Genomic DNA, 14,302 nt, shown 5'->3' with positions numbered 1-14,302 from the left:
GCAACAATTAATGCTACGCTTCAACTTTTAGATATATGAATTTAAAGAGATGGTCAATAAATGTCAATTGGTAAATAAAAAAATTAAAAAGAAAAAGAAAATAAATGATAATGTGGCGTTGATGTGGCTTAACTGGAACATAACAACAATTAATACTACGCTTTAGTTTTTAAATATATATAGTTATAGATATAGATAGGAACATTTTTTTTTTCTACTTTTTAAAATGGGTATATTGATTTTAGCATTAATTGTGGAAATGTATATGAAATGGAGTGAAAAAATAATTAGTCTAAATATTTAGTGAAAAAATAATTTTTTTTAAGATAATGTGAAAAAATAATTAGTCTAACTTTTATGATATGGTGGATATAAATGATACCTATTATAGAAATTCTAAATTTCTAATAACAAAAATTATGTGAAAATAAAGAAGAAAATAATTCAACTACCTTCCTAGAGATGGATCATGGAAGCTTCCATGGGGCCATGGTGTTGTTTGATGCTGAAATGTTAATTGTTGAGAAGAAAGGTTGCGAGTTTTTCACAAGCCTTTATAGTGACCTTGTGTGTGAATGCAACCCATTGGGTATCTAGTTTCAAAATATTTTGCTACAAGCCTACAAACTCGAGCACGTTGACAAATGAATATCGTTTCACGTTTGAGTCAATATAGGCTGCTTTGAATTTGAGTAATAGAAAGTTCAACTATGCAGCTCTTTAAGAAAAGAATGAAAAGAAGCAATGACTGAATGATGCTCCTGGCATCTAAAATCTTCATTCTCAGCATTGAACAAGTTATGGGACGTGTTCGAAATACATGTATGTCCGTTTTTATAGTCTTGCTATTTTGCGTTTGTTTAGAATTTGGTTCTGCTACAGACACCATCACAGCTTCTCAACCCATCAAAGACCCTGACTATATAATCTCCAATGGGAGTGCTTTCAACCTGGGATTCTTCAGCCCAGAAAATTCTACCAATCGATATGTTGGAATATGGTATAATAACATTTCTATATTCACAGTTGTATGGGTAGCTAACAGACAGAAACCTCTCAGGGATTCTAATGGGGTTCTTACTATATCTGAGGACGGAGTTCTTGTGGTACTAAATGGAGAAAAGGAGGTAATTTGGTCAGCGAATGTTACAAACTCTGCTCCCAATTCAAGTGCCCAGCTTTTGGATTCAGGGAACCTTGTCTTGCAAGAAAACACTACAGGGACAATCATATGGGAGAGTTTCCAATATCCTTCCGATACATTCTTGCCAAAGATGAAGCTTAGTGCTAATGTTAGAACAGGCAAGAAAGTGGAGATTACATCTTGGAAAAGCCCTTCTGATCCATCTATTGGAAGCTTCTCTTGTGGTATTCAACCTCTTAGTCCTCCTCAAGTATTCATATGGAAAAACGGTAGCCCATATTGGCGCAGTGGTCCATGGAACAATCGGATCTTCATTGGAATACCGGATATGAATTCCGTATATCTTGATGGATTCAAATATGGAGATGATCCAGATGGAAGTTATTATATAACTTTTGATTTTGTAGACAAGTCTTTCTTGTCAAATTTTGCCTTGGATTCAAAAGGGAATCTAGTGCAAAAATATAATGGGGTAGAGAATATCGGGTGGTCAGCTTTGCACACTGAGTGTGATGTTTATGGAAAGTGTGGGGCATTCGGAACTTGTAATCCAAAGAATTCTCCTATTTGCAGCTGCTTCAAAGGTTTTGGGCCAAATAATACAGAAGAATGGAATCAAGGCAATTGGACTAGTGGATGTGTTAGGAGGACATCGTTGCAGTGTGAGAGGGTGAACACTGGGGGTGAAGAAGGCAAAAGGGATGGGTTTTTGAAATTGAACATGATGAAAGTGCCAGACTTTGCAGCTTGGTCAAGTGCTTTAGAAAACAAATGCGGAGCGCAATGCTTGGAAAATTGTTCTTGCATAGCATATGCATTTGAAACTGGCGTTGGTTGTATGTCTTGGACTGAAAAACTAATCGATACACAGCAATTCAACACTTCGGGAGTTGATCTTTATATTCGTGTGGCCTACTCAGAACTTGGTAAGTTGTTTTTGTTTTATTCTTTTATGTGAAAATTATGCTTCAAATTAGGTTACTTAGTTTTAAAACTTCAACCCAGCTCCCCCCCTGCTCCCCATGATAATGAAATCAGTGTTAAAAGACTTTATTTAAGATTGTTTTGCAGTATATTTTGTTCGAACAAGTATTATACTTTTTTCCCTCTCATTTACAGATAAAGCGAGAGATGTGAAAAAAATTGTCACAATCACAGTGATCACAGGAGCAATTATCCTTTTCGTCTGCACTTATTTACTGTGGAGGTGGGTGGCAAATCATAAAGGTAATATTCCCAATTAAATTAGCTCAGTGGACTAGTAATTGTTTACATATATTTCATTACTCACTACTATACTGGACATTAGCAAGGAAAAAGAAAGCAACGGAGATCTTGATGTTCAATAGAGAAGAAGCACAACCAAAATTTCATAGTGACAACCTGGACCAAGTTAAACTGCAGGAGCTACCGCTATTCAATTTTGAGAAGTTGGCAAGTGCAACTAAAAACTTCCATCTATCTAACAAACTTGGGCAGGGTGGATTTGGTCCTGTATATTGGGTAATGATCGCTCTACTTGTGGTTTCTTGTCTAATAATAATTTGAATGTCTAGTTAACTATTTGATGTTTGTTTATAGGGACAATTGTCAGATGGGCAAGAGATTGCAGTAAAAAGACTTTCTAAAGCCTCTGGACAAGGGTTACAAGAATTTATGAATGAGGTGGTGGTAATTTCTAAACTTCAACATCGGAATCTTGTTAGGATCTTTGGTTGTTGTGTTGAAGGCGAAGAAAAGATGTTGATCTATGAATACATGCCCAACAAAAGTCTGGATGCATTCCTCTTTGGTTAGTCCTTTTTTATAATAGAAATGCGTTACAATGTCAAATTTTCTGCATATAAATGTCTGTGTATTTGTACTATTGAGTAGTGATAATTTTCTGCATAAGAGTTAACTGTATTTTGAGACATTTGAAGAATGTTCTCTGTCGTGGTACTTCAATTGAAACAGACTTTTCCAATTCTTTGTAGCTTCACCACTAGAACTACTTTTTTCATACTTTATGTTCTGTCATCCTATGAGTTTCTCTTTAATGCTTTTGTATAAATTCATTAGATCCTCACAGGGAAAAACTATTGGACTGGAGAAAACGTGTCAACATTATTGAAGGAATTGGACGAGCTCTACTTTACCTTCATAGAGATTCTAGATTAAGGATTATTCACAGAGATCTAAAGGCAAGTAACATCTTGTTGGATAAAGAGCTAAATCCAAAAATATCAGATTTTGGAATGGCCAGAATTTTTGGAAATAATGAAGACCAAGCCAAGACTAATAGGGTCGTCGGAACATAGTAAGTACCTTTCGTTTTAGTCAGTCCATTTAGATACTAGTATTAATATTTGATGACAAGATGTTGATGTGTTTTATTGTTAAAAATTTAGTGGCTATATGTCTCCTGAATATGCAATGGAAGGGCGTTTTTTAGAAAAATCGCATGTTTTTAGCTTTGGGGTGTTGTTACTTGAGATACTAAGTGGGAGAAGAAACTCTAGCTTTTATGATAATGAGCAGTCCAGGAGCCTTTTAGGATTTGTAAGTCATCCTTATCTCATTGCCATATTTTTTAAAACCTCAAATAGTTTTCAATACCAATGCTAAGAAATTTAATCTTGTTTTCATGTTTCTAGGCATGGAAATTGTGGAATGCCGACAATATTATAGCCTTAATAGACCCAATGATATATGAACCATACTTTGAAATGGAGATGTTGAGATGCATACATGTCGGCTTGTTATGTGTGCAAGAATTTGCCAAAGATAGGCCTATTATATCTGTTGTTATTTCCATGCTTAAAAGTGAGATTGTTAATCTTCCTCGTCCAAAGCAGCCGGCATTTACTGAAAGGCAGATTGCCTTAGATACAGATTCATCCACACGCTGCAAAAAAAAATTCTCTGTCAACGATGTTACTACTACGATGCTTCAAGGTCGGTAGCTAGTGTGTGTTCTTGACAATTGACATAATTGGTTATATATTTATGTTGGGATCTTTACACTCTTTACAATTTTTTGTTTTTTTAATTGAATCATTGTCAATAATTCTTTTATTTTATTATTTTTATTTTTATTTGGCCATCAATCTCGCTAGCTTCTCTGTCCCAATTCGTTTCAAAGCTATTCTCTCTGTTATTTAATCTCAGCTCAGGTTCTGTTCCCTTTCTACACATATTTTTGTGTTTATTTTTTAGTTGAATTTTGGACTGAGATTCTCTTCATTTTTTTGGGATTTTCTTTGTTAATTAATAAATTTATTTTTCAAGTTCTTAAAATACTAAAGTAGAGTCAGTAGACTTTTAAACATCCCAACGTAAGGATTACACTGTCAATATCCCATGGATTTTGTTCATGGGTCTGATATGGTAAAAATCAGTGGCAAAAATAGGAACGACAGTCAACACTAAAGTGTTCTTTCTGGGTCTAATATGGCAGAAAGCAACTACAAAAGCAGATGAGAGAGAGAGATAGAGAACCGCAACCAAAAACCAAATTGGGGGATGTGGAGCAACGACTAATGGGTGTTTCAAGAGTTTATTTTAAGGGGTATTGTGTAGGAAACGAAATAGATATTATAGGATTTTTTTATAAGGAATATCTATTATTCAGAATAGCAATTCTACGTAAAGAAAACATAACCAAATAACAAAACGATCACTCTCAAAACAAATAAAATAAAAAATAACAAAAAAATAATTTCTAAAGAAAATACTTTATATAAAAAAAAAATTCCTAAAAAATAGCTATTACATTACAATGTTTTTCAAATCTATCCTAAACCTTTTTGAAAATTATTTATTTTAAAAAAATTTGCCTATAAAAAGTGAGGTTTAAAAAGTTAGACTTTGAAAAGATATATGGGCTTGCTCATTGAACCCATTGTTCCTTCTCATTGAGCTTGCTCATGAATTGGAACCAGTTGGATCCGTGCCCGAGGATAAATGGGCTTCCAGAGCCGCCGAGGTGAACAAATCCAATGGGCCCAAGGAAGAAGGAAAAAAAAAAAAAAAAAACCAATACTCTAGAACAACAATGAGATATTATTTTGTTAAAAGATTGAAATTTTAAAACCTCTCGATTTGGTCCTTTTGAGCCTGAAAATTGATTTATGGGCATGCGGGTATTTTAATTTTATTCTGTTGAAAAATAAGATTGAGTAAATTTCTTTTTAAACCTCAAAATTTTTTTGGAAATATTTCATTTAAACCATGACTTTCAAATTGTAATATTTAAACCTCAAATTTTCTTAAAACTTCTTAATTAAACTATATAGTTTCATATAATTTTATTTAAATTTAAGAATTTTTGGGTATATTTCATTTAAAACTCAAAATCATTTTTTTAAAAAGCAAAATTCAAGGTAATAACTGGGTTTGAGCTTTTCATAAGGTTTGGTTTGTTTTTAAAATATAGTCCATTTTGTAACATTTGGTCTAATTGCTTAGAGTAGTCCATATTTTATATATTTGTAAGAAAAAAGTTACTATGATCTATATAAAAAAAGACTTAATAAAAAGATGTTAAAAAGGCTAAATGCAAGATTAGAGTGCCATATGACAGGACTTCATGCATTCTCACATGAGGTATCTATTTATATATATTGATGATGATTAGGCCACTGCTTAAGACCCTTGAATAGAAGAAGACCCCTTTAATAATCAATAAAATTTTATACTTATATGATGGACATTTTAATTAAAGACCCTCTCTCTCTCTCTCTCAAAGAAGCAATTTGAAAAATTTTCTAATCATCTCTCTAGGGTTTTTTGTGTAATGGGAACAAGAGATATTGATTGGGATTGAATGAATTTCTGTTTCAATCCTTGAGCATTTTGCAGGAATGAACTTCTCATGAGTTGCCCATGAATTGCTCATTACAAAGGCTGCTTCTTTTTTTGCCGTGTGTCATTTGCGGAACAAGCCACAGAATGCTTTTCACAATAACAGTTACCAAGGCTCAAGTACATCTGCCCATTACAAATAAATCCCCCAAAATAAATTAGATGAAAGAATTGCATGAGATTATTAAAATTGGCACAAAATTTAGTCAACACAATGCATACTTTAACACACATGACACGTATGATATCTAAGAATGAAACCAGAGTTTATTTTGAGTATGTGATGCAAGTTGAATGACTACATGCTAGGACTTTAAACAGTATGCATGAAAAGCGCGGTTCAACATGTAATTTTTGGAAAAAATTTCTATGATATTCACTTTATTCACATTTTGCACAAATACCCATGGAATTCTCTAAAAAAATAATTTGACATATATCCCGGCATCAAATTCAGTCCTTTTAATGATTCATAACTATTATGATTTTAGATTGTCATTTCAGTTATATAATATTTATTAAGGAAAATCTATAATAAGTAAAATTACAAGAAAAAAATTCAAGTAATAATACTTTGAAACTTGATGTTCATATTTTATTTAAAAAAAAATTGTATAACACTATGAGACTACAACAAACTGTAATATTTACGGTTAAAAGTAGAATTATTTTTTAAAGTGATTAATTGATTTTGAAATCTATAAATAAGTATTTAAAGTATAAAATATTTTATATCTTAAAATTACAAAAATTTACGCAACCTTGCACTTTCCTAACTACTCTATTCTCACAACTAAATATAGAGACTCCAATCTCAAACTCTCAATTCATTATCTCAATGAAATTAAAGAAATAATTTGTGAGTACTAACATAAAGAGAACGTTATTAAACAAAGAGAAATTGACTGATGGTTGTATAAGAGATTTGAGGTTCAATCTCCGCCTACACAAAAAACTGATTGGTGTCTTGGTCTAATGATAAAGAGCTATTATCAAGAGTAGACGCCATCGGTTGAAACTTTTTAAAAGAAAAAATATTTGGCTAAAAACACATTCATTTATCAAAATTTAATTGCCTTTAGTTGAGTTTTTGTATCCTTAAAAACACTTTGAATTCTTCAGGATTTTTATTTTTATCACTATGGGTCATACCACACAAAATAGCAATAAAAATCTTATAAATAAACCTATAAATTATGAGTTCTAAAACAAAATAAAAAATAGCTAACTTCATAAATAATTAATTAGAATTTTTTTTTCTTTCTCTTTAATTCTAAAACAAAATACATTTATAATTTTTCCAAACCAAAATCCCAAACACCCATAAACTCTAAGCGAATCACAATCTTCACAAAATGCACAACATCTAACTTCAACATCATAACCTTAAGCTATTGTCACTGAATAAAAAATGCATGCCCCTTTCCTTGGTCATAGCTTACTCATACTGGTTAGGATACAATGATACAATAATGTTAGAGTTATGTAGGTGTCATTGAAAGATTGAAGGTAAATGACATTGTTTTTGGTTTAGGTGTACTTGAAATGGAATGGCATAAAGGGTTGTGGGCATGTGTATGTAAACAAGTAGAAATGAAAAGGGTGAATGGAAATGTAAAGAGTTTTGCATGTGAGAGAGACGAAAAGTCTTGAAATATTGAACAAAATGAAACAAATAGTAGTCTTGAAACATTGAATCGAAAGAACAAAAGTAGTCTTGAAATGTTGAATCAAAGGAAATAAAGAGTCCTTATTTTTAAATTTTTCTTGATATTTAATGTGGCTTAAGAGTATTTCAATTTTATTCAAAGAATGCACCACATGATAGAACCTTATATTTTCTCGCATAAGGTCTTTGCTTTTATATATATATATATACTTTGATTACGTGAAAATTTTCACAACCCATAATAGTGTTCTTGTGTGTGAATGCAACCCTTGGGTATCTAATTTAATTTTTTTAACATTTTAGTCAATAGTGACTACCTTGAGTAATAGAAAGTCCCAAGTATGCATCTCTTAAAAAAGCAATGGAACAATTATTCTCTTTCCAAATTTTTTGACTCCAACACAGCCAAATCACATTCAAAAAATCCAAATCCCATCTGTAGATGTCATCATCTGAGTGACTAATATAATTAAGGATAAAGTTTAGCTACAAAATTGGTTGTAACCTAATGCTATAACCTTATGTAATAAAATAAACATTACTATATATTTTTAAAATCTAATCGTTGAATTGCATGTTCTTTACGCTCTTAATACGTATGTCAAATTTTGTGTTAATTGAATATTATTTATTATATGATCTATAAGTTTATATTTTATGCAAAATTTTAAACCACAAAAACTTGTAATTTAAACAATTTATTGATGACATAGCTATTGATCTTTAATTTTATAGAAATTTTGCAAGTATGGAGGGTGTAAGAAGATCATGTAATCCAATGGTAGATTTTTCAAAATTCACCTCCAAAAAAAGATATTGAGTAAGATTGTAGTCTAAGGTTAAAACCAATTTTGTAACTGAATTTTGTCCTAAAATTAATATCTTTTTTCGCTTCTTCTGAAATTCCAAATAAAATTTATTCTCATTTACCCAAAAAAAGTAATCTATTCATAGTTTTTTATTATGTCATTCATTTTGATTTTTGCACTTGACAAAATTAAAATTAATAATTATGAATTTTTTTTTAATTGAATGGTTTTATATTGTGTGAAGTTACAATGTGAAAACATAGAAGTTATTTGTTTCTTTATAAACTACTAGATCGGAGAAAATGCACTTGAAAATTGTTTAATTTTATTTAGATATTTTCTGTTAAGGTTGCTAATTCTTACATATACATATTACATACCCTATTTCTTTGTATTTAATTAATTTAGACTTCATTCTGTTCAAGTTCCAATCTGTTGGACTACAATCTAGTTTATGTGAACTAAGATAATCAAAAAAAATAATTTTAAATAGTCACAAAAATACTCTTAATAAAGATTACTAAACTAAGATATCAAACTTGTTAGTGTATCATGCATATGACATTTAGTATATGTTGATATCCTTAATTAATTAAAATCAAGAACATCAATTTTTCATGACTTTAGTCCAATTAGGGGATTCCCTTAAATCAAATTTATTTCTATATATACCCTAATTAATTTTAAAATTTGTATGGTGAATATTAATTCATCGAATTATGTGTTGAGATCATCTTGGCCTGAATAGATTGTGACTATTGATAATGAGGGAGGAGGATGTGAGAGTTTGAAACACAAACATGAGATATCATAAAGGATATAATTATCATTGAGCTATTACTTGAATCTCTCAGTAATTATCATGTATTAGCTAATTTTTTGACAAAACGCACTTTACTTATAATTGGGTAGATCTAGGATGTGTTTAATGCTTCAATGAACAATGTTTCAAGTTAAAGTGTTAAAGCCATGCAAGTTTGTCCAAGAATCAAGTGATGAAGTGCTACTTTTTAAAACTCAACAGCTAGTATTTATCAAGGTTTAAAAAGCTGTTTAAGCCCGAAGCTCAACAGCTGCTCGGTAGATAGGATATCAATCAAGATTTATGAAAAACAAATTTTCAGTTCTGATTTTCATTTAATCCGTGAATAAATGTTTGAGCTTTCTATTCTCGGAACCCTAAATATATATATATATATATATATATATATATATATATATATATATATATATATATATATATATATATAAGGATTGTTTTCAGGGCCGTCACAGCTGATGCACATTAATGCAAAAGTTTTTTACAAGCATATTGCGAACTTGAGACATATGCTCTAGTTCATCTTTCTCTTGAAGATGAACTAGGACATATTGGTTAGTCATGTACTAGGAGCTGTGTATTGAAAAAGAGAGTTTGTCACTACAAAACAAGTCTAATTGGGTATTAGGGTAAAGGTTCAACTGTAGGTTGGTATAAGGTATTGAGATTCCTTTACTTATAACCGCTTGTTGTGATAATAGTGAATTCTCGGGAGTGGTGACCTTAAAATCATTCGGTGGGGTTTTTGCCTTGGAGGTTTTCCCCATTCGAAAACAAATCACCTTGTGAACTTTATTTTCCGCTGCATTATTTAATTTGATAGAGTTTTTAGCAAAAAGGGGTATGGAAGGAACATTGCTTAGTTTTTTATTTTTATTTTTATTTTTATTTTTTTTATAATTTAAGGAAATATTACAACTACACCATATTTAAGAGGGGAAAATGCACTTAATCCCCATTTTTAAATATTTTGCCAATTTCATGTATATGTACTCCTGCTACACTCACGGACAAGGGGAAATGTATTAGAATTAATCATACTTACATAGCTTAGAAGGTCTTCCACATTCTCTCCATTTCGAAAACAATTGTTCCTCTGTCTACCCACTATTTCCAATACTAACACGCCAAAACTAAATACATCAGACTTCACTGAAAATTGTCCATGCATTGCATATTCCGGAGCCATATATCCACTGCATGGTGAAAATTAATAATATTAGTTTGATGTTATTTTCATAAAACACAATAGAAATTAGCTCTTCACTCTCAAGATACTTACTAGGTCCCTACAATTCTACTTGTATTCGCTTGAGTTTGATCCAATAAAAATAATTTTGCCATGCCAAAATCTAAAATCTTGAGATTCATTTCTTCATCTAAAAGTATGTTGCTAACTTTGAGATCACGATGAATAATTCGAAGTCACGAATCTTCATGAAGGTAGAGAAGCCCTTGAGCAATACCTACTGTGATTTTGTAACACTTTTCCCAATTCAAATGTACACGCTTAATGGGATCTATGTAACAAATCAAGCCGTATGATTTAATTTATTAACATTGTAGAGGTATTTGCTAACAGGACATGAAGCCCAAAAGAAAATATATGAACACAACTTGATAAAGAGAAGTGCAGGCATACCAAAAAGGAAGTGATCGAGGCTTGTATTTGGTACAAACTCATATATCAAAAGCCTTTCATTCCTTTCCATGCAAAACCCTAAGAGTCTAACTAAATTTCGATGCTGAAGTTTGGCAACCAATAGAACCTCATTCGTAAATTCTGGATCTCCTTGTCCAGAATTTGCTGACAGCCTTTTAACTGCAATTTCTTCTCCATTATAGAGCATACCCTAATAACATATAAGAAAAAAATTTGTGTAATCAAGATTCAAGAGGGAATTAGAATAATTTTGACTAATAATGGTATACTTTTCGTCCATGATATTATAATATACAATTACCTTGTAAACAACACCAAATCCACCCTGTCAAGCTTATTTGCTTTAGAAAAGTCATCTGTTGCAACTTTGATAATGCTAAAGTCGAATTGCAAGGATTCCACACTTCGAATTTCATCGTCAACTTCTTTACACAAGGACCAAGTTATTGCTTACGTTAATAAATCAAGTTCATTATTTAAGGTGGAGTATTGCTACTTAAAATACATACGTGTACCATACTAATGATAGAAATAAGTATTTTTACCGTTGTTTTTGTATAGTCCATATTGTTTAGGTTGGTAACCTGAACAAATTGTAACCTTTAAAACTTAATTTTTGTCTAGAAATATTCAGAAACAATACAAATGAAGTTCTGTACAATTGAAGATTCAAGGAAGTAGGAAAAGATAAGTGTAGAAACAATCTCACTTATCTCGACCGATCGAGATTTGTGCAAATCTGTAATCTCACTTTCTTTCTTAAGGATATTTAAATGAAAACCCTAGAGCACATTTTCAAGAGTTCAAGAGGTTGTGTTTTGTACACAAATCTAGAGTTTTCCAAACCTTTTTGAAGCTACAGCTGGAGACTTGTGCAAACAATAGATTTGACTTTAGAGGAAGGTTGCTGAAATCAAATCAACTACAGTTGATCTAAACCTTTGAATGGAGTCTCAAAGTCACAAACATGAGTGTTTGTGTGCAACAGTTTCACAGTAGAAGAGTCTGTGGATTCAAAACTGCATATGGTCACGTGAGTAAGTACTACATGAGATAGTAGTAGATTTAGGGTTAAGTATATTATATAAACTTCTACTCTATTAGTGAAATGTTGCTTTTAAGATTGTTTAGGTTAAATCCTTTATAAGTTTTTTATTTTGAAACCACAATTTCAGAAGTTTTCCTAAGTCATCATTCTTGGTGTTCATGTGGTTAGCGATTATGTGATGTTTGTTAATTCAGATCTAATTACTTAATTAACCATTTTAATTAATTGGCTGAAAATATGTTTGAATCTTACTAAAAATCTTCTCCCTCCAATTTTAATAATCAAATTATTAGAAAATATTGGGACCATACAAGTACTAATAGCCAATTTATTTTTTAGCAGAAGCTATTGGGCTCTTGACCCACATTACTTTACTATCCGGGTTGGGCCTTTGCCCATATTCTCTTTACCACATGGGCTGAACACTTGAACTGCATGACTCACAGTAAAGAAGTGAGCTCACTACAAAACGAGCGTTCTTGAAAGCAAACAATCAACTTGCACTAATACAGCTCATGAGCCTATTCTATCCCAAATAGCACATATCACAAAAAGCTGCTGGAGCATGGAAATAAACCAACGAACAACACATAGAAACTCTGGGAAAGCTGCTTGATTATTATTAAGGAAGCTCATCACTCACCTAAAAGAAGGAGCTCAAACTATTTCTTGAAATTCATGCATCAGCTACTTACACCAGCTCATACACATTTCTTGAAACTATTTCTTGAAATATAAAGACTTATGATAGAAAAATAAGGATAAATCATTGTACAAATTCTATAAATAAAAGCGCAAATAGAACTTCTTAAATATATAGGTATATTGTCAAAAATTTTAATGCTTTTTAAATTGGTTTATGTTCTTAATTTACTCTTAACTCTTAAGTGGTTAATTTATTATAAATTTTTTGAAATTGTGGGAAGTTGTCCTAGTAGTATCATTGGAATTGTAATCCCAATATTATTCCTTGTACTAATGGAATTAGCATCTTCTAATTAGCTGTTTCCTAACCGATATACATACAAAGTCTAGCTAACCTTTTGAATGACAGACTAAAAAAAACCAAATTTTCACTTTCTTTCTTTTTTCTCCTTTGGCCTCCTCACTCTTAAATAGACGCAAATGCAGATGCAGATGGAGACGGTTAGTACGACAAAGGCAACAGATGCCACAACTATAATGATGACTGTCCGTGAGGTGTTGCTCCCATTCCCTACAAAAACAAACCGTAAATTTATTCTCATTAGAACGTTTCGAGGGATAAGATCCTTAAGTAGCATTAAACTACAAACCTAGAAGAGATTGTAATCAAAGATTAATACATAAACTAGTTCTAATGATTGACCACATAATTTGTTTTGTTACGGGCACAATGGCATGGATACCTTCTGAAGTAGAGGTATTGGTTAATTGTGGAGAAGTAGCGGTATTGGTTGATGGTGGAGCTGCAGTAGAGTTAAAGAAGGAGTAGACGTCAAACCTGATATTACAGCTGGTTAGAAGTACTCTTTCACCTACCTTCCCAGCACAACATTGTGGAACATCTGCAATAGCGACAAGCAAGCAATTATTGCAGTCTTGCTCAGACAAATCAGGCGTGCACTGCACAAGTGCATATAATCTCTTAAAGTCTGTTGCGAGTGCACTTCCTGCTGCATACTTGCGAAGAGAACCACCTGCTGCAGCTTCATTTGTTAGGTTATTCAACAAGATATTGAGATCATCATTGAACTGAGCCACGTAATTGGCAGATACGTTTTCCAAGTCCCAAATATAGTAACCTGGATAAGTTTCCATGATTCCAAAAATGGAGCTGTTTGAGTAACGTAACATACATTGGTCGTACCACACTATTGCCTCCTTTTGATTGGGACAGAGCTGTGTGAGAAGACTGGAAGAGTTCTTGAGGCACCCACGACAGTCATCTGGCTTAACATCTCCTCTACAAAGTCCAATTGCATATGCTGTGTCTGAGTTTTGGCGAGGAATAGTAGAACCCATAATCAATTGTGGTATTGGAGTAGAGGGAGGAGCGGAGTTGATTGAGGTTTGTCTCGTAAATACTGTTACTGGTGTAGTTACCATTATTGTTACTACAATTATAAGTTTAGGAGGATGCCAGCTGCCCTATGGCATGAACAATGAGCATCAAAATGGCAGAGAGGACCATTGCCATATGTTCAGTGAAATGGCAGGATTTAAACCTAGAAGCTTGTTATAGCCTCATACTCACATAGTTTTTTATTGAGAAGTGTGAGGCTTTTAGCTTGTGCCGGGTGATTTTATTGAAGTCTAGGAAGT

The 14,302-nt window shown here is 32.2% G+C and overlaps 2 pseudogenes; one reads left to right on the top strand and one right to left on the bottom strand.

Moving 5' to 3' along the window:
- The first annotated feature begins 731 nt into the window (after positions 1 to 731).
- Positions 732 to 4,241, top strand: LOC142634077 (G-type lectin S-receptor-like serine/threonine-protein kinase At1g11300; annotated as a pseudogene).
- A 6,025-nt stretch (positions 4,242 to 10,266) lies between these two features.
- LOC142635788 (cysteine-rich receptor-like protein kinase 29) lies at positions 10,267 to 14,102 on the bottom strand (annotated as a pseudogene).
- Positions 14,103 to 14,302: the final 200 nt, after the last annotated feature.

This window comes from Castanea sativa, chromosome 5 (genome assembly GCF_040712315.1).
Source record: "Castanea sativa cultivar Marrone di Chiusa Pesio chromosome 5, ASM4071231v1".
NCBI lineage: Eukaryota > Viridiplantae > Streptophyta > Magnoliopsida > Fagales > Fagaceae > Castanea > Castanea sativa.
This window is presented reverse-complemented; position numbering and strand designations above follow the sequence as displayed.